Below are 21274 nucleotides of genomic sequence, written 5' to 3'. Positions count from 1 at the left end.
AGGGCTGAGAAAGAAAGTAAAGGATGACAGATGGTTACATTTTGTGGCACAGTATGATATATTTGCTTTACAGGAGACCTGGGACATAAAAAAAAGTGATCATAAGTGATCATTTTTGCCTAGATGGTTACTGTAGCTTCCCAGTTAAGGCCATCTCCAGTCGGGGAGGAAGACCTAAAGCTTCCTAAAAGATCAGCCTCCAAAGATGCCCTTCAGACTCTTCACTGGCTCCCAGTGAGGAGAAGGGTCGAGTTTAAGGCCCTCTGCACCTGCCATCGTATCCTTAATGGGAGGGCACCAGCACCACTCCAAAGTCTGGTCTCCAGGTACGAACCTATGCGAGCACTGCGTTCCTCTCAGGGTGGCCTGTAAAAGGTCCCGAGGATAAGAAAGGCTCACATGGGAGGCAGATCATTTCGCTACTTGGTGGCGAAGGGCTGGAACGCTCTACCCCTGGATCTTCGCCTAGAACTGTCTGAAGCCGACTTCAGGAAGATGTTAAAAACACATCTCTACACATGGTAACTCTCGTTGACCTTGCGGCCTGCCTTCATGAGCTTTCTGTCTTAGCGCAGGGACACGCTAGTTGAGCGTAACCGCGCGCTTTATAAAACTCCCTTATTATTATTATTATTATTATTATTATTAAAGGTGGCCTATGTATCCTTACATCACTTAAACTTCCAGGCTCATTCAGTAAACTGGTGATTACTTCAGCTAATCTTCAGGTTATAGAATGGTCGCGTCATAAGTACCCAACGATTTTAATATTGAATTTTTATAATGCCCCAGAGAAGGATACACAGAATATACATTTGAGTACTCTGGCCTCTTTCTTTGAAGAATATAAGTCAATACATAATGCTTTATTCGAAGTAATTTTAATGAGCGATTTCAACATACACCCCTGTGGATGGGATTGTTTAGCAAAACATCACATAGGTCCCCCTGGCTCAAGTTCCACTCACTTCGAACATTCCCTTCAAGGTGAATTGCTGGAAGACTTACTTGCCAATGTTAACCTGTATGAAATTGAGGGAGCCTGGGGGGAGGACAGGGCCCCAACCTTTATAGGTAGAGAGGCAGATACAATAATTGACTTTATCTTTGTCTCCCCTGGTATAGTATATGTGGTCTTGTCCTTTGAAGTTGTAGTTTCGGCCTTTAGCGATCACAACCCCTTGGTTTTGTCTCTACTTATGGGGGGGGAATCAGACAAACAGAAGGAGGGTGTGGAACGTAATTATGATACACTTATTCCTAAGGACCAGGGTAGAAGGCTTCACTGAGAGCAAAGTAAAAGAGGACATGGAAATATGTCTAGATAGCTTGGCAGACGGTAAAGAGGTTGTTAATTCCTTTATTAATATCTGTGCACAAGTTAGACACGACCTGAAGTGTGATAAGAAGAGGGACGGCACAGATCAACCAAGGTGGTTTGATAAGTCGTGCTCAAACGCCCACAAAGAACTAATATATGCATTAAAACAAAAACCAAGATATCGGGAGCTAGTGGTTTTACAAACTCGCCATGGCTAACCGCAAAGAGTGCATCTAAAACGAGGCATGGGAAAACCTTATGTCATTAGATGTCCTTAGAGATAGCTCCAAATTCTGGGCTGTAATTAGCCATCCATATTTCGCTGGCACAAATAATTCGATCATCGACTTTGTGATCGCAGATGAGATTTGGGTAGCGCATTTCAGTAAAATATATAACAGTGAGGAGGAATATACACCTGTGATGGGTCCTGCACATACTCACTTAGTTTCCTTTGTGCCTTTTAACCACTTGGATGCTAAGGCACTTATGGATATTTACATTCATTTCCATTTAATTTAAATGAATGGGCACTCCATGACGAGCTGAGCTTGTCATGAGCGTCGAAGGGGTTAAAGAGGTTGAGGTTCAGAAGGCCATTGTGGAGATGACGAAAAATAAGGCACCAGGCCCAGATGGTGTGCCCGCAGACCTTTATAGGACCCCCTTGGAGTTTTGGGCTAAGACTCTTACTAATGTTTTTAACTCCACAATTACATCGGGGTTCCCCTCGTCCTGGGCCACTTCTTCTATAATACCGGTATTCAAAAAAGGCTCAAGAAGTGACACTGCCTGTTACAGGCCGATCTCGCTGATTGACTCTGCCGTTAAAATCTTGGGCAGAGTCATTCTGCAGAGACTCGGAGAACATCTGGAAAAGAGGAGGGTCCTTTCTGAATTACAATATGGGTTCAGGGCTAAAAGGGGTACCCTCGACCAATGCCATAATCTCCATATGGTAATTAGCAAATATACCCTGGCTAAGGAGGGCCTGTTATATATGGCCTTTATGGACCTATCATCGGCCTTCGATCTGGTCAATCGTACAAAGCTCTAGGCTATTTTTACTAGTATAGGGATAGACCCTTCCCTGGTAAATTTCTTAGCGGCCCTGCACCAAGACTTGCGAGCCTCAATTAGAATCAACAGAGAGGGAGGAAGTACCAGCTTCTTTAGATCAAAACGAGGCGTTAGGCAGGGGTGCATCTTGGCACCCCTCCTATTCACCTTATATATAAACTCCCTTGAATCAACCTTGAAGGGGTCCACACCAGATGTGCCGCGCGTGGGGGATTACATAGTGCCAGTACTCCTCTACGCGGATGCCGCGGTGCTACTGGCCCGTACATGGGTAGGGCTGCAGAGACTCCTGGACGATTTTGGGCAGTTTATGTCCTCCTTGGATTTACAGATAAACAACAAAAAATCGCACGTTATGGTGGCAGGGAAACGTCCTAAAACTGTAAAGATCAGAACGTTTTTGTGCAATGGAGAAGAGAGCTCCATGGTTCCGGTCTTTTCTTACTTGGGCGTCATTTTTGACGAAAGGGGTACTTGGAGGCCACAATTAAACGCGAAAGGCATAGCTGTCACTAGATCAACTTCAGCATTATTGAGCTTCGCAAAACGACTGGGATCGCGCCCTATAGAAGCCCTGTTGACAGTCTACAAGTCAAAATGCCTTTCAATAGCAAAGTATGGCGCTTCCCTGTGGGGATTTTTACCAAAAGTCAAACTCCAGGTGGTAGAAAACAAATTCCTTAGATCTTTGTTAGTGGTCCCCCAATCGACCCCAGTACTTTCAGTGCATACAGAGCTGGGCCTTGGCTTTATCAGCGATCAATTACAGCTGGCACCACTGACTTGCTGGGCCAAGACCTGGCTGAATTCTAAAATCAGTTTAAACCACTCTATTCTTAAAGACTGTATGGCACTGGATAAAGTTAATAAAATCCCATGGTTGGTTTATATAAAAGACACTCTCTGCAAATTGGGGAGGCCTGACCTATACTTTGTCCCGAATTCGATTCAGAAGAGTGACGTTCAATGGATTAAGGAAAACTTTCGGGGTCGAGCAGAGCAGGAACGGGAGGCAGTAGAGTTACAAAAACCGGGTGTTAGAGCTAATTACATACTGCAGACCACTCCCATAATGGAACCCTACCTGAAAATTGTTACCCGACCGTTTCATCGCAACCTCCTTGTGAGATTTAGATTTAATATCATCCAGTATTCCCTGGGGAATTATCCGGTTTGGGGGAAACCAGATCCATCTATCCCCTGTAGCAATGATAATTTTTCAGAACAGACACTGATGCACTTTATTATGTTCTGTGGTCATTATGAGGACTGTAGGAAACAATTTTTAGTTCCTATTCTGAGAGAAGCAGGCTTTATACAAGTTCGGCCTGCACTCCGCTACCTACAGCTCCTGAGTAGTACCAGGGTAATATTTGGGGTCGCAAGTTTTCTGGTTGCTGCTACGCGTATCAAGTCTTAAAAAATCGACGCTAAATGTTCTTAATACGTCATTTTAACTGCAATCAATAAATTTTTAAGATGAAATGCTCTATCCTATGTAAATATATGAAAGTGTTTTTTTTTTAAATGCATTAATTGCTTTTAACACATGAACTGTTTCCTTACGTATGTGATGGAACTGCTTTTATGATTTTAATTAATCGAATAAAGTATGACTTGACTTGACTTGACTTGACTAAAAACTTTACTTTGTTTCATTTTGGTTTGGGTTCAGTGTGCTGTGTATAGAGTGGCACAAACACCAGTTTCTGTGTACCCTGTAAGGGAACATATGATAGGAATGATACAAGAAGGAATACTATATGACTGTGAATTTCCGTCTGACAAAACCATTATTTATTGCTTTATTACCCACCCAGGTTCTGAGGGTTACAGGGTCACCCCATTACATCTAATGGCCCTGTATGAGTAAAGCACCCTCATCCCCATCCTTTTCACAAATCTCTGGCTCATATTCCTCTCCTTTCCCTCAAAACACCTGTCCACTACTTGCCTAACAAACCTATCCCTACTTTTCTGGGCCTACCAGACTCCAACTTCTATTTAATTTTATTTAGATTTCACCTGCACAGTGCTAGAGATGGGCTTTTGAAATCTCTTGTACATAATATTCTTAAAATAGGCCTCTTATCAGTCGCCATACCTAAATTACAGTGTTCATTCGCTTTTGTGTGGAACTTTTTTTTGTTAACTTCCCCTGGCTGCACGCATTTACCATACTTCTACAAAAACTGTTTACACTGTTTAAGCCCCATTCCCTGTCAAGATAAGAGATCTTCCCACATAAAAGGTGGATAGCTTCTAACAGTATGCTGGAATGCTTGATTTTTATTACTTAGTTGTATAAAGCAGATGCTTTAGCCTTAGAATGTTTGTGGCATTTCCAATTCATGCCCCAGTACTTTTCTTTGCACTTTGTAGGCATTATCGGATTGTTTTTTCAACCTAATATATTTGCTCAATATTTTTGTTTCTTCTTTTTTGTCCTCATTCACCTCAGAAAAATAGAAATATGTCCATTTTTTCTGCCCTTGTTAATGGAAGAGATACCGACCGCTAACGGGCATACTACAAAAGGCTCCAACCTTTCTGCGGCTGTCTCTCTCACACTGTATAACACAGATACTGCTTAGAGTTCTGAAGTATATAGGGGCCCTGTAGTAGTCCAGGAGTGTAAGCCAGTGTAATCATTGTACATAGTTATATATTTGTATCAGCAATTTGCCCTCAAAGATTTATTTTTTCCCAACCCTCCTGTGCTCTCCAACCATGCTAATAGGGGGTTCGAGAAAGCTTTCTTCTTAGACTTTTAACCTGCAAGATCCATCTTAGACATATCTATGAAGAATTCCAGCCATTCTGAGTGTTGTGAAGGTATGCTGCTCACCCATTTGCGGCAAACTCCCCTTCTATTTAAAAACAGAGAGCAATTACTTTTTCACACAACATAGAGCAATGATTCAAAAAAGGGAAAATAATTAAAAAACGAAAAATACACATGGAATAAGAATCAATACTGTATTATCAAGGTGAACAGCGTTTACAACGCAACTTTTACAACGAACTACCTTTACCACGCAACTTTTACAACGCAAATCGTTACAACGACCTGCGCTGGGGGGCGCTCTAGGATAGGGAATAGTTTAATTTACTATCCAACACCTTCCCTACTATCCACGGGGACTGGAGTTGGAATAGTAAATAAACTATTCACTATCCAGCGCCCCCCAACGAAAGTCGTTGTAACGACTTGCCTTGTAAAAGTTGCGTGGTAAAGTCATGCGTTGTAAAAGCATGCGTGCTAACGACATACATCCTATTATCAATCAGTATCAAATACTATTAGCTGTCACAATGCAAATGCAATTGCATCAATAAACAAAAAGTGACTGGTGAATAAAGTAAAATGTAGTGATTAGTGATCTGAACAGTACACTATATACAATACAAATACATGTAGGATAAAAACGCAGGAGGGGACATTGTTGAAAAGAGTTTTGTCCTGTTTCTTTTTTCACATGTGCTGCAAGATCCAATATTAAATTAAATCGTGATAATGAGGGCTGTGTGGACATATATGGCATGTCGGTGTTTCGACCCTGAGAGTAGCACAAATGTGAAGTGCGTCAGAGCCGGTCTTCTTCAGGACTATGGAGGGATGAGTGGAGTAATTGATCCGAGTTGCTACCGGGCGGACGTGGCATTTTTAACTAAGCAGCCTAAATCGATATGCTTTGTAACGAGACCCCAACCGGCTGGTGAAGGTCCAGAAAAGATAAATGAGCAGCCTAAATGAATAGGCTTTGTAACGAGACCCCAACTGGCTGGTGAAGGTCCAGAAAGAATAAATGAGGCTCCAACCAGCTGGTGGAGATCTTTTGTGTCAATCCTGACGCATTGCCAAGAGTCATTGATTGCCACAACTTAATTACTACAATTTGATTTCATCTTCTAAGACTTCTACCTAATTGGCTGTCCACTCATCCCTCCATTGTTATTTGTAGTTTTTTCCCAGAACTCGCTGATTGTGGGGCATGGGAAGAACATATGGATGTCTTTCGCCTTTTCCAAGCCACATTTAGCACATCAGGTTCGGCTTCCTTTGCCCATCTTAGATAGTTTTTCGGGTGTTGTATATGCCCTATGGAGTGAAAAAAGGTGGTTTCTTCTTGAAAAAGCAGGTTTAACTGTGATATAAAGTGTACGCATAGATACTTGTGAAATATTCTGCAACTGCTCCCGAGGCATGTAGTTTCCCCACAGCTCCTCCGCCAAAGTATATTCTCCATCCATAATGTCTTGAAGATGCCAGTACCAGAGTGCTACTTCTTTGGTTCCTGGTGGTTTAGTTATCAATTGATCTTCTAAGATATTGCCAATACACAAAGTCGATCCTTTGCTTTGTGCCCACCTTTTTAGTTTTAGATATTTAAACTTTGAGGAATTACCTTTCATTAGTCTGTTTAAATCGTACCATAGTAATAAGTTTCCTTCGCTGGTTAAATCCCCCCAGACTTTTAGGTCAGAGTCTCTGATTGATAGCGCTAACTTGTCATTGAGACAATCTGGGGTTCTTGGAGAATTTCACATCGGGGCAAAGTGGGAGTAATAATCTAATTTTGAATTGCGTCTGATGTGGTACCACGTTATTGCCATTGAATTCGCACCTTCAATTAGAACTTTTTTTTAAATTTGGGATCTCCAAATTTTAAAAGGAAGCCGTCTGTATTTACTTTTCATTCTTTTAGCATGGCTGAATATATTAAACCTATTATTGATCCATCAGGAGTCTTTATAAGCATTCTTGATTTTTTTTAGCTGGAAAGCCCACGCATAATATTGTATGTCTGGCAAAGAGGGACCTCCCTTCTCCCTTCTTCTTCGTAGCTTCTTCCAAGAGATCCTAATCCCTTCATTAGCCCAAATAAATGATTTTGTTGCTAGCTGTATGAGGTGTTTAGTGGCTTTATCGAAGTGTAATGGTAGTGAGTTAAATATTAAGGTAATCTTTAGCAGCATGCTCATCTTGACCAAGCTAACTCTCCTTAGACTCGTTAATGGGAGGAGTACCCAATTCTTCATTAGTTTGATGATCTCTTTAAACACCCTTCTTAAATTTGTTTCGGCAATTGAATTGATATCTTGGACTATTCTTAAACCAAGATATTGCATCTCCTTTTTAATTAATGAGTTTCTGCTTACTTGGTTCCATATCATTGCTTCAGTCTTGAGCTCATTCACAGCATACGCCAACACTTCTCCAAATTCCTTAGCTATACATAAAATTATTGGTAGTACAGCGTCCAAATTGGAGGAATATATCATGAGGTCGTCTGCATATAATGCAACTTTTTTTAACCCAATTACCCTGATGAAAAGATGGAATGTCAGTTGAGTGTCTAATTCTAAAGGCCAAGGGTTCCATGTAAAAATTAAACAGAAGAGGGGAGAGGGGACGGCCCTGTCTTGTACCTCTAAGAATTTTGAAAGGTGAGGATAGCTTTCAGTTCACAAGAACTCTAGCTACTGGTTCTTTGTATATAAGCTTTATGGCATGACAAAAATGATCTCCCAAATTATATCTCTTTAATACTGAGAATAGATAAGACCATCTCACCTTGTCAAATGCTTTAGAGGCATCCGATGTTATTATGGCTAGAGGTGTATTAAAAATTGTTGTGAATATAGCCCCAATGAGTTCATAAGTGAGCTCATGGAGGTATCTCCCTTTCACAAAACCTCTCTGATCTCCATGTATTGTGTCATCTGCAATTTATGCAAGTCTACCAGATACCATGTTTGTAAACAGCTTATAATCTGAGTTTAAAAGAGATATTGGTCTGTACGACTCACAAAATGCCAGATCTTTACTTGGTTTTAAAATAAGGGTAATTGTGGCCTCATTCCACGATTTTGGTAGTTTTATTTCTTGGCCTAATATCTCATTCATTATAAGGTCAAGAGAGGGGATATCACCTCTGCTAAGATATTACACAGTTCCGTTGGAATGCCATCTGGCCCTGCTGCTTTACCCCCTTTGTTAGTTTGAATAACTTTAACTACTTCCTCCTTGGTGATCTCTTGATTTAGAATTTTTTGTTGACTAGCATTTATTGGTTGAATAGATTCTGCAAGCCAGCCCTCTACCTGAGTGTCGACTATATCATCTTTCTCTTCCATATATAGGACACTAAAAAATACCTTAAAGGCTTCTTTAATCTTGATCTCACTACTCAGGGTCTCTCCAGTCTGAACTTCCTTGATCTCTCTGATCATATTTTTGTTTTGTTCGGTCTTAACTTTCCAAACAATAAGTTTACCCGCTCTCTCTCCATACTCAAAGTGTACCAGCTTGCTAGCCTCCCACCTCTTTCTTGTTCTTATTTCGAGGATCTCAGATAGTTCATTCCTCATGAGTAACTGCTGTTTTTCTAGTTCGGCTTTATTCTCTTCCGAGTCTGATCTTTTTATTTCCAAATCTATTTTGTTCATCTCTTCCTCTAGCCATGACATTTTTCTTCTATATATCTTATTTCTATAAAATGTTACACTGGTGATTCTATCTCTTAAAAAGCCGTTAGGCTGTCCCAGACTCTTCCATTTGGTGCTGAGCCAATATTGAGCTCCATAAACTCTCTAACCTCTTCTTTAAGGTTCTCCATAGCTTCACTGTCTGCCAGTATGGTCCGATCCAGAGCCCATCTATTCTCTTCACACCTAATATTATTTTTGAGTGTTAGAAGGACTGCTGAGTTGTCTGGTGAGTGGGACGCCTTATATTCAATATCCAAGATATGTTCTCTAAGGCTCCAATCTACTCAAAAAGAATCTATTCGAGACCTACTACCATATTTCTTTTTGTGCAATTCCTGCTCTTTCTCTCCAAAGGTTGCACAATTTATGCTGGGCCATCATATCTTTTATTAATACATGTGAATTGGGAGTTGGTGTTCTAGGGTGACTCGCGACAAGTCTGATCTTATTTCAAAGAAGAAATCCGGACCCTTTAAAGTTTTAAGTTTTAGTGCAGCTATCAATAATTTTTCTTTCAGTGCACAAGTCTGGAAATTAATGAGGATCTTCCTTGGTTTTGTTCTTCCCTGGGTTTTTCTGAAGGGACCCCTTTGTACTCTTTGTATGTCTTTAGCGATATCCACTTCCCTTTCCTCCACCTGGACTGCGGCTTTTATGAGAGGTGCCACAAATGATTTTAAGTCCTCTATCTCCTTTACTTCATGGACATTCAATATCCTCAAATTATTTCTATGGGGTGCATTCGGTGCAGTAATGAAGGGTAGAGCACGAGCCTTGATGGTTGGCCATAAGAGGGACCTCACTAAGCGTATAGAGGAGCTTGAGGAAAATATCCTACTACTGGAGAGGGCACTTGCACTCACCCCTGATGAGGAGGCTCAACACTCATATCAGTGGTGCGTCTCGACTACCAGCAGCTTCTTGTAGACGGTGCCAAAGCAAAGTACAAATCAACCTGCTATAAGATATATGAACATGGAGAGAGAACTGGAAAGCTCTTTGCCTGGCTGGAAAAAAAGGAACTGTCGCAGTGGGTTCATCTACTGTGTGGGCCTAGGCTGGAGGCAATCACAGATCCCCAGCTGATAGCCGACACATTCGCCATGCACTTCACGCCAGTATACTCGTCCACAGGTTCCGCCCCTCCATGTGATGGATTTAGGCCCAGATCCTTGTACTGGGGTGAATGTATGACATTGTTCTACATTCTGTCCATCAACTGTGTTTTTTGCAATTTCACCCAGAGTGTGCTGGGGATGCTCAGACGTGACGTGAGTCCCAGGCTCTCCACACCACTGGAGTCAAGCTATCCAGGCTGATGAAGGCTGATAGCCAGAAACCGGTCCTTGGATACTTGATTCCGGTCTGGGAAAGACATGGCTTGGTAGTTCAGACTGGACTGTTCCCATGAGGCTCAGGGTCAGAGCGGATTTGCATATAGCCAGTGTCTAACCCAGAGTGGTGTAGAGTGCAAAAAAACAATGGATTTAGGCCCAGATCCTTGTACTGGGGTGAATGTATGACTTTGTTCTACATTCTGTCCATCAACCGTGTTTTTTGTAATTTCACCCGAGTGTGCTGGGGATGCTCAGACGTGAGTCCCAGGCTCTCCACACCACTGGAGTCAAGCTATCCAGGCTGATGAAGGCTGATAGCCAGAAACCGGTCCTTGGATGCTTGATTCCGGTCTGGGAAAGACATGGCTTGGTAGTTCGGACTGGACTGTTCCCATGAGGCACAAGGTCAGAGCTGATTTGCATATAGCCAGTGTCTAACCCAGGGTGGTGTGGAGTGCAAAAAAGCGATGGATTTAGGCCCAGATCCTTGTACTGGGGTGAATGTATGACATTGTTCTACATTCTGTCCATCAACTGTGTTTTTTGCAATTTCACCCCGAGTGTGCTGGGGATGCTCAGACGTTAGTCCCAGGCTCTCCACACCACTGGAGTCAAGCTATCCAGGCTGATGAAGGCTGATAGCCAGAAACCGGTCCTTGGATGCTTGATTCCGGTCTGGGAAAGACATGGCGTGGTAGTTCGGACTGGACTGTTCCCATGAGGTACAGGGTCAGAGCTGATTTGCATATAGCCAGTGTCTAACCCAGGGTGGTGTGGAGTGCAAAAAAACGATGGATTTAGGCCCAGATCCTTGTACTGGGGTGAATGTATGACATTGTTCTACATTCTGTCCATCAACTGTGTTTTTTGCAATTTCACCCCAAGTGTGCTGGGGATGCTCAGACGTGAGTCCCAGGCTCTCCACACCACTGGAGTCAAGCTATCCAGGCTGATGAAGGCTGATAGCCAGAAACCGGTCCTTGGATGCTTGATTCCGGTCTGGGAAAGACATGGCTTGGTAGTTCGGACTGGACTGTTCCCATGAGGCACAGGGTCAGAGCTGATTTGCATATAGCCAGTGTCTAACCCAGGGTGGTGTGGAGTGCAAAAAAATGATGGATTTAGGCACAGATCCTTGTACTGGGGTGAATGTATGACATTGTTCTACATTCTGTCCATCAACAGTGTTTTTTGCAATTTCACCCCGAGTGTGCTGGGGATGCTCAGACGTGAGTCCCAGGCTCTCCACTCCACTGGAGTCATGCTATCCAGGCTGATGAAGGCTGATAGCCAGAAACCGGTCCTTGGACGCTTGATTCCGGTCTGGGAAAGACATGGCTTGGTAGTTCGGACTGGACTGTTCCCATGAGGCACAGGGTCAGAGTTGATTTGCATATAGCCAGGGTCTAACACAGGGTGGTGTGGAGTGCCAAAAAACGATGGATTTAGGCCCAGATCCTTGTACTGGGGTGAATGTATGACATTGTTCTACATTCTGTACATAATGTGTTTTTTGCAATTTCACCCCAAGTGTGCTGGGATGCTCAGACGTGAGTCCCAGGCTCTCCACACCACTGGAGTCAAGCTATCCAGGCTGATGAAGGCTGATAGCCAGAAACCGCTCCTTGGATGCTTGATTCCGGTCTGGGAAAGACATGGCTTGGTAGTTCGGACTGGACTGTTCCCATGAGGCACAGGGTCAGAGCTGATTTGCATATAGCCAGTGTCTAACCCAGGGTGGTGTGGAGTGCAAAAAAACGATGAATTTAGGCCCAGATCCTTGTACTGGGGTGAATGTATGACTTTGTTCTACACCCTGTCCATCAACTGTGTTTTTTGCAATTTCACCCCGAGTGTGCTGGGGATGCTCAGACGTGAGTCCCAGGCCCTCCACACCACTGGAGTCAAGCTATCCAGGCTGATGAAGGCTGATAGCTAGAAACCGGTCCTTGGATGCTTGATTCCGGTCTGGGAAAGACATGGCTTGGTAGTTCGGACTGGACTGTTCCCATGAGGCACAGGGTCAGAGCTGATTTGCATATAGCCAGTGTCTAACCCAGGGTGGTGTGGAGTGCCAAAAAACGATGGATTTAGGCCCAGATCCTTGTACTGGGGTGAATGTATGACATTGTTCTACATTCTGTCCATCAACTGTGTTTTTTGCAACCTCCATGTGAGGCGGCAGAACTGCTCTCGACCATAAATGTCACCCGACTATCCCCTGACAATAGGGACTCCCATGAAAGCAAAATTACTGACCTAGAAATCCAGGTAACTATACAACATGTCCACTCTGGCAAAGCCATGGGGCCCAACGGACTTTGGATCAAATCTTTTACACTACTGGCATCCAAGATATCCCCCACTTACTTCAACTGTATATCGAAAGTTCCAAAAAAGGGATGCTGCCCTCAGATATCCGAATAGCGTCCTTCGTGGTCATTCATAAGCAAGAAAAGCTGCTGGATGATTGCAGGTCCTATTGACCCATCTCACTTCCAGTGGTTGAAGCTAAAATACTGGCTAAAATGCTGGCTAATAAATGTATCCCCTCATTGCAGATTTGGTACACCCGGTTCAGTCAGGCTTCATGCCTGGGTGGAATACAGCCCTGAACTTAAGAAGATTGCATGGGGTACTTGGTAGACGAGATACGATCAGGGCGGATGCCACCTTGTTGTCAATAGATGCCACAATGGCATTTGATACCATCGAATGAGATTTCCTCTTTGTGGTACTGGTGAGAATGTGATTCAGGCCTAACTTCATAAATTGGATCCAACTATTATATGCTTGCCTGACCGCTCAAGTGGTGGTGAACAACCACACCTCCAGACCATTTCAATTAGAGAGAGGAACCAGACAGGGATGCCCTCTTTCGCCTTTGCTTTTCGCCCTAGTGATGGAGCCACCCGCAGTCTGGTTCAGGGTAGACCCACTTATCCGCGGCCTGAAGTGGATAGAGAGCCATGAGGACCGCATCTTCTATATGCGGATGATATCCTTTTATACATGGCCTCACCTTCGCAATCACTCTGGCGGGTCCTACACATCTACCATATTTTTGGTTCACATTCATGATACACTATCAACTGGACTAAGTCCCAGCTCTATGTGCTGTGGGGGACACCTCCAAGCAACCCAAGGGGGTACGGTATCCCAATGGCACAGAGGGGCTTGTGAAACCTAGGCATATATATCACACATGATCCAGCCCTATTCTATGAGATAAACTAACTCGAGCCCCTGGCACGACTTCGAGCCGACGTTAAACATTGGCGCTCCCTCCCCCTCACTCTCTTGGGACGTGCAAGATGCTAGCACTCCCACGCTTCCTATACGCACTGCAGAATACCCCAGACAAGATCCCTGACACCTATTTCACTAACATAGAAAGCACCATGGGTGCGTTACTATGGGACGGCTGAGCTCCATGATTAGCCACCAATTTATTAACGGCGGTGTGGTACGACGGGGGCATTGCCCTACCTGACATTAAACGTTACTATCAAGCATCCCAACTGTTAGCAGTTAACAAATGGGCCCATGGGGCTCAGGATGATCCAAATTTCCAGACTGATCAGTGGTGTGACAGGGGGGAGACCAGAGGGCACTATATACGAATCCCCGGAAACTACACCTCACAGGACCCACAACGCATACAGTGAAGACATGGCACAGGGTTAAAAACAAATGGGCTGGCACAACAAGCTAACGTGAGCCACACCACTCTGGGAGCCAGATCGCTTGGGTCGCCTCAGTACCTGTCCAGGGTTCGATAAATGGGACCTTATTGGTATCTCAACAGTGGGAGATATGCTGATCTCGGGGAGGTTGGTTACATTTGCAGAGCTCCAGCAAAAGCACCAACAAACACAGTCTGAAACATTTCGATACCTGCAAATAAGCCATGCCCTTAAGGCAACCCCTTCCCAAGGATGGCCCTCCACCAGAGGCTTCGCCTTTGGAAGATTGGAAGACAGATTAATGCTTGACCCCCTGAATAAAAAAACATATCACTCACATACAAAAAACTGTTGAACAACCGCCCTGACTCCCTGATACACCTTAAGCAAAAATGTGAGTCGGACCTAAGCAAACCTGACGAGGATGACTGGCGTGATGCTCTGGCTCTCCTAGGGAGGTGGCTATCCCTATGAGACTGCACCTGGTTCAATTGAAAATTCTCCACCAAGTGTATCTGGATGCATAAATCTTAGTCAACATGGGCAGGAGAGACAACCCGCTGTGCCTTAGACACAGTCATCAAACGGAAACATTTTTCCATATCATCTGGGACTGTCCTGCTGTGCGGAAATATCGGGAGGAAGTCACCTCACAAATGGGAAGGGCAGGAGGTACGACACTGAAGGCCACACCAAAGTTCTGCTTATTGAATAACTGAGAAGCCACTGACCTCACACAAACTGAGAAAACGTGGGCCTCACTGGGATGGACCATTGCTAAAAGAAACATTGCACAGAAACAGGGGGTGGGGGTAATCCCTACCAGGCTTGATGGGGCAGCAGATATGGACAGAGCAATTATAGCAGAAAAAGATGTCTTCAAAAACAAGGGATGCCCCAAAATTTGGGATCGTAAATGGGGAGGGGGGTGGAATAAATACAGAGGTGATATATGCCTGTCTTGAACTGCGGCGTGACTGGCTCCAAAGGGCAGATATATCTGACATCGAGAATGTGATTTTAAATGGGGATGTGTAACGTAAATGTCTGCCACTCGACTCTTAGACGAAATATGTATGTGTACTATGATCTCAGAACAAGGCTGTACTCTGACTAATGATTGTGTCTGTTACAAAAATGTGATCTTGTGTGGCAAGGTGTAATGTGATTCCTTACTGAATCTCCTACTATGTTGTGAACTGGTATACAGTACTATGTGTTTTAAAAAGAAATAAATACATAGCGTTATGAGGACAGAAGTGTGTTCAATAGAGGCTGCACCAGTATATTATTTCTCATTTATATATAGAATTAGAATGCTCAACTTTCCGTGACCCCACCGCTTAGAAGTCACAAATATAAGAGAAATAACTTCTCTTTAAATAATCAAATATTGTAAAGGAGCATACAGTAAAACATAATTCATTTGTCAATTCAATTCAATTCAGTTCAATTCAATAAAACTTTATTTGGTTTCTATTACAAACCATAAAAGTTACACATCATAATACGACATAAGTGACAGTGCATTGTTAGAGCGATATCCAGAGCAGCCTAATATAAATAAATAATTAAAATACCTCGGGAAAATTAATTACAAATCCATATACTTTCTGGAATAACAGTTGCTTTTAGAAATCCCACCATAAAAAATAAACAATCCTCCTTCTGTAGTTGTAGATACATCAGTGCAGGTCGAACCTGCCTAAAATGTAATCTTTTTAAAAGAGGGACCAGATAGTGTTTACAAGGAAATTCATACAGTCGACATAAAAACATAAAATGCAGCATATCCTGCGGAGACTTTCCATCACAGCCGCAGGGAGCTGCCACTTTGTTATTAATAATACATTTGGGTCTGGCAAGCAAATAATGGAAAAGGTTCATGCGAAACCATGTTAATAAAAATTTCTGGTGCATGGACAGTGAACCCATAAGATATGGCTCTGCTTTTAAGGTGGTTTTGAGCATTATGTACATCCGCACACAAGGTGTCTGTACCTCCTTGGCTTCCCTGACCAATTTCCTTTCTAGCAGAGAGGCAGTTTTAATTTTCTCCACGTCTCTCTTTTTAATACACTCGGGGTTAGTAAATAAATCCCCCTGCCCTAAACTCACAAGATTTTTCTTAACATAACTCAGCCACAAAATCCCGGCAGAGTTGTCCAAAGACATGCAGTCTTTTATGATCCAATATGTCAGGGGGTGTTCTTGGTTCTGCCAAGAATTTAACCCGCAGGTCAGTGGTCACAACAAAAGTACATCATTTACATACTGAACCCCCAGCTCCTCATGGACAGCTGAATTGGCTGTGCCACGTGGAATGTATAGTAGACGTTTCAGGAAATCAGTGTCCGCTATTTGTTGGGAATCTCCCGCCTTATGTCCCCATATTTCGCTGCCATAGAAAGCTATGGCCAGGGATTTAGCCTGGTAAACTTGCAGCAAAGCTTCAATGGGTTTCTTCCCTAAATTGGAGTCAAAGTTGAAAATTGCTGCATTCACCCTTGCAACATCCCCTTTTGTTTTCAGTATAAGGGAACCCCATTAAGCTTATTATCAAAGAGGACCCCTAAATATGAGAACATATTAGTACGGGGAATCTTTGAATCTCCAACCCTAAATTTGGAAATTCTTTTTTGGAGGGTGCCCCACTTGCATGACATAAGATTTGGTGGTATTGATTGCCAAATCCCTATCTGACATAAATTCCGAGAAGGCGGTTAAAAGTAGTTGTAATCCCCTTTCAGTCCTGGATATGAGGACGGCATCGTTCACATATAACAGGACGGGGATCCCTCGCCGTCCTACTCTGGGACAATCAGCCCCTAACTCCCTCAAAACGCTGTCCAGTTCATTGATGTAAAAATTGATCAAAAAAGGAGCCAAAATACAGCCTTGCCGGACTCCCCTTTTAATATTAAAATCCCTCGTAACACTCAAGTCCAGACAAAACCTGACATTGGCTTTTGTAGACTTATGTAAGTCCCTGAAAAATTAAACCACACTATTTTCCACTCCCATTGCCCTCATGGAATGCCAGAGCTTGTTCCTGTTAACACAATCAAAAGCCGATGACAAGTCCATGAGGCAAGGTGAATGGTCCCAGGGCAGGCGACGGTGTACTTGCTCAGTATCAGAAATAAATTAAGACACTGGGCGATAGTAGACCGTCCCTGACGAAATCCATACTGGACTTCAGACAGAATACTGTTATCCTCTGCCCAGGATGATAGTTTCTGAAGGAGGACCCGACCCAGCACTTTTACCACTGAATCTATGAGCGAGATGGGCCTGTAGCAATGGGGGCTGCTTCTATCACCTTTTTTGAAGACAGGAACTATGGTAGAGGTTGCCCAAGACTGAGGGCAGCCGTACTGTGCCGCAGCATTAAAAACGGACTCCAGTATCGGCGCCCAGAAGGAGGGGTCTGACTTAAAAAGATCTGGAGGGATCCCGTCAGGGCCGGGTGCTTTTCCAGCAGACCAAATATACCTTCCAAGATTTCACCCCTCTCGAATCTTATTACCACCTCCTCAAGGCCATGTTGCGTCTTATGATTTTGCTCAGGCAGGCAGTCAAACATTAACTCAAAATGTGATTCCCATTCCTCCTTAGTTATATAACATTCAAGGCCCCCTCCCCCGTCCCGATCAAATAGTGGTTTGTTTACCACACTCCAAAACTTCGAACTATTTCTAAGAGTGCCAGGGTCCAGCAACTCCCTCCATGCTTCATCCTTCAATGCTCCCTTTCGTGTAGCAAGGGCCAACTTGTATTCCCTGCAACAAGCGGAAACATTGGCTTGTATTCTAAGTTTAGTTGACAAGACTTCCCTAGCCTCCTAGCTGCTTTAGAGCAGTGGCAATCAAACCATCTAGGACCAGCCGAGATTTGAACCTTTGCTGGAACAGATAGCAGCCCGTCACTTTTTCTGTGATGGACTTAAAGGCTCCAAGTACCTCCTTTGGCTAAGGCCAATCCAGTGTACATAGGGACAATTCGTCAGCACAAGCAGTTTTAATATTATTAAAAAGTGCTTCTGGGGTTACTTGCGACCATCTTAATCTGCGCATTCCATCCGTTGGTCGCAATGAGCCCAGCTTAGGTGCTACCCCTATTTTTTCAACCAGAGGACCTGTCAAATGGAATGATAAGCGGTTATGATCACTGAATTCGCTCTCTGGGATTATAAAAGTATTTCCTAAAGATTGAATGGAAGATGAAATTAAAACAAAGTCAATAAAAGATCCATTCCATTGTCCCTTAAACGTGGGCACAGTAAAATGAATGCATGGGTCCGTTATAGCCATGGTGGCCATCAAGTCTAATACATTAATCAAGGCATTTAACAGCTCCCCTTCAGCAGTGTGCTCGTAGTGGAAGGCGCACATTCGAGGACAGCCCAACTCCCGGATATAGGACTTTAGCGGGTCTCCTCAAGGATGTATATTAAAATCACCGGCAACCATAAGGCTATGTAGGCTATGGCTCAGAGATTGATTTATTGTTTCACTCACTGCTGTTACATTACTAGGCTCAGTCGGGGAGGAAATGGAGTTATAAAAATTAACAAGTCCCCAGCTAGGATCCCCCTTACGTGCCACTAAAGCTAAGATGCCTGGGTGTGAGGTGTGCACTACCTGCACTTTGCAGGCAAAAGCCACTGAGATGTAAATCACCAAACCTCCCCTCGGTCTCCCCCTCAGGGAAGGTTTAGCTGGAACAAAGAAAGCCTTGTAACCTTCCAGGAAGAGGTCCCAATCTACCGACCATGTTTCCTGTAGGCAAATTATCAGAAATTGCTTCACATAGGCTATCCATCCAGGGTCCTGTTGTTCAGCAGCCAAGCCCGCTACTTTCCAGGATAAAAAGTTGTTCGAACTCCACCTTGGTTACTCAGCCCTCAACCCTGACGTCATGAGGTGATGCAACCTGCTCCACCCCTGTAAATACAGGGTCCTGCACTCAGTCACATTCCTCCATACCTGCCAAAGTATCAAATCTATTGTTTAGAGCCAATCTATACTCAATTCCACACTGCCTATCCATAAATGGCTGTGGTTGCAACAAAGGAGTTGGATGGTGAGTAGGTCCTGGTCTTATTCGACCTTCCCCAAGCGATGTTCCCCATGGACATCCCAAGCCATGTCCCTGTAACTAGCAGCCTATAAAAAAAGCCCAGGGGTAATATTCTGATAACAAACCCACTAATGGAGGGAGACTGTAACCCCTTGAAAAAATATGACCTGCAATATAAAGGTTATCAAAATAATAATAATGCAGTCCCCAGTCCCTTGTTTACTGGAGCTCCCAATCCAATGAACCCTACGTGCCATAATTATGTTATTGGATATATTGGCACCAGCTATTGTGTTCTGTGCGAACCAATGCGTTATTTTGTTTATTAGTTGCCATAATTTTCTCTCTTCCCCGTGGGAAGTGCAGGAACATGCCCCAGAATTGTTACATAGGGGGTGGATTCAGGGAGGAGGTCAATAGTGGGAAGTTTTGTTGGCTGAGGAGACCTAACCTCTGGCCTCTTGTCCTTCTGCGGCAAGGGCGACCCTGTTCTAATAGAGCTGGGCTGTCTCGGGTCAAAAATACCTATGTTAGCTGGCTAACGACTGCTTAAACATCTTTTGTCTGTTGGATGATAACATCACAGTATCGGCTTCTTCATCTCTGTCCCGCCCTGATCTTAATCTTTCTATTGTCTCGTGGGTTTTGGGATTATGCAAGCTTTCTATAACAGTGTCACGGGGAGTGTTAGCCACCAGCATTTCTAATTTAGATAACCTTTCTTCAACCCCACCTATTTTTTGAAGAATAGGATCTACTAGGGTCATCAACATGGTTTCTAATTTCCCTCAAAAATCCCCCTCCAAAGAACCAGCACACAATGCCCCTAAATTAATCTGGTTGCGATTGTTTGGTTTTCCCTCACTGACATCACCCGTAGTTTGTACTTCTACCGCAGTCACCCCCTGACTACCTGTTGCAGGTTGCACGAGTTGCCTAGATCCCTGTTTTTTTCTAATTACAGCGTTGGGTTTCTTAGGACAAGTAGATTTAGCTTTTACTTTCTGTGCCCTTGAGCGTAGTTTATATTTAACTGGGCTGAGTTCCTGCTCTAGGATTATTGAGGGCATGGTTTTGTTTAATTGTGGTATGTCGGCATCGGGAGATTGACTCGGCTGTTCTAGTGGCATCTCCTGATTGAGGACGGTCGGGATAACGGAAGCAGGGCTAAGGGAAAGTCTGCCTTGCGAGGTAAAGGGCTCCAAAGATAACCTGTGCTCCGTTAAAATAATTTCATTGTTAAGGACAGTTTCAGCCCTCGTTAAAAAGGCGTCTAAGGTTCCAACCACGCCTTTCCCAGCCGTTACTTTCCGTCTACTCATTTTAATTTATAATTGTGAACAATATAAAAAACACAGAGTCTACTCCACTATACAATGCGAATTGGCAATCAATAATTAATACAACTATTAGACCATTTAACATATGCAACCAAAAACAGAATAAGTTAAATGAGACACTTCAGTACGTAAGTATATGTAAATCAAAAATATAATCATAAAAGCTACTGCATAAGCTGGTTCGCTTCTCAACAGTGCATTTGTGCCCTTAAAAAATAATAGACTCAAAACTATGTAGAATAATTTAAAATATACTAACACAATATTTAAAACGGCCCTGGTTATTAAGTCAAACATGGGTGCTTCCACAAGCGACTTGATCACAGCGCTGTTCTTAACATCAACTTGAGTACTCCTTTGCCTAATAGGTAACTCAATAGGAAAGTTCTCAGTGCTGAAAGTACCTGCACATGGATCCACTCTGAGCGAAAGGAAAGGGAGATGGCCCAGCCCAGCCACTCTCGCACTTGTCCCGCGCTGCGGGAGCCCTCGCCCCCTTTTGAGCTCCTCCTGGTGCTCACGGTGCGGTGCGTGGCATGCGCACCGCACAGGACACTGGGGGTTGTGGTTTCAGGGCAGGCAGGCGGGCAACAATGGTGGATCCCAGGCATCTCGTGCCTGCCTGCAAATGTACGGCTCCCCACGCGATGACCAGGCGAGGTGTCCCCCTGAAGTAAGCAGCTGAAACAAAGTGGTCCCCGGAACAGCAGCAGGTAAGTTCAGGTTCGGCTCCCGCCTCGCGGGAACCCTCACCCCCTTTTGAGCACCTCCTGGTGCTCACGGTGCAATGTGCGGCATGCGCACCGCACAGGACGCTGGGGGTTGCGGTTTCAGGGCAGGCAGGGCAACAATGGTGGATCCCAGGCGTCTTGCGCCTGCCTGCAAATCTATGGCTCACAGCGCGATGACCAGGCCAGGTGTCCCCCTGGAGTA

The sequence above is a fragment of the Lissotriton helveticus genome, chromosome 5_1 (genome assembly GCF_964261635.1).
Source record: "Lissotriton helveticus chromosome 5_1, aLisHel1.1, whole genome shotgun sequence".
Classification (NCBI taxonomy): domain Eukaryota; kingdom Metazoa; phylum Chordata; class Amphibia; order Caudata; family Salamandridae; genus Lissotriton; species Lissotriton helveticus.
This window is presented reverse-complemented; position numbering follows the sequence as displayed.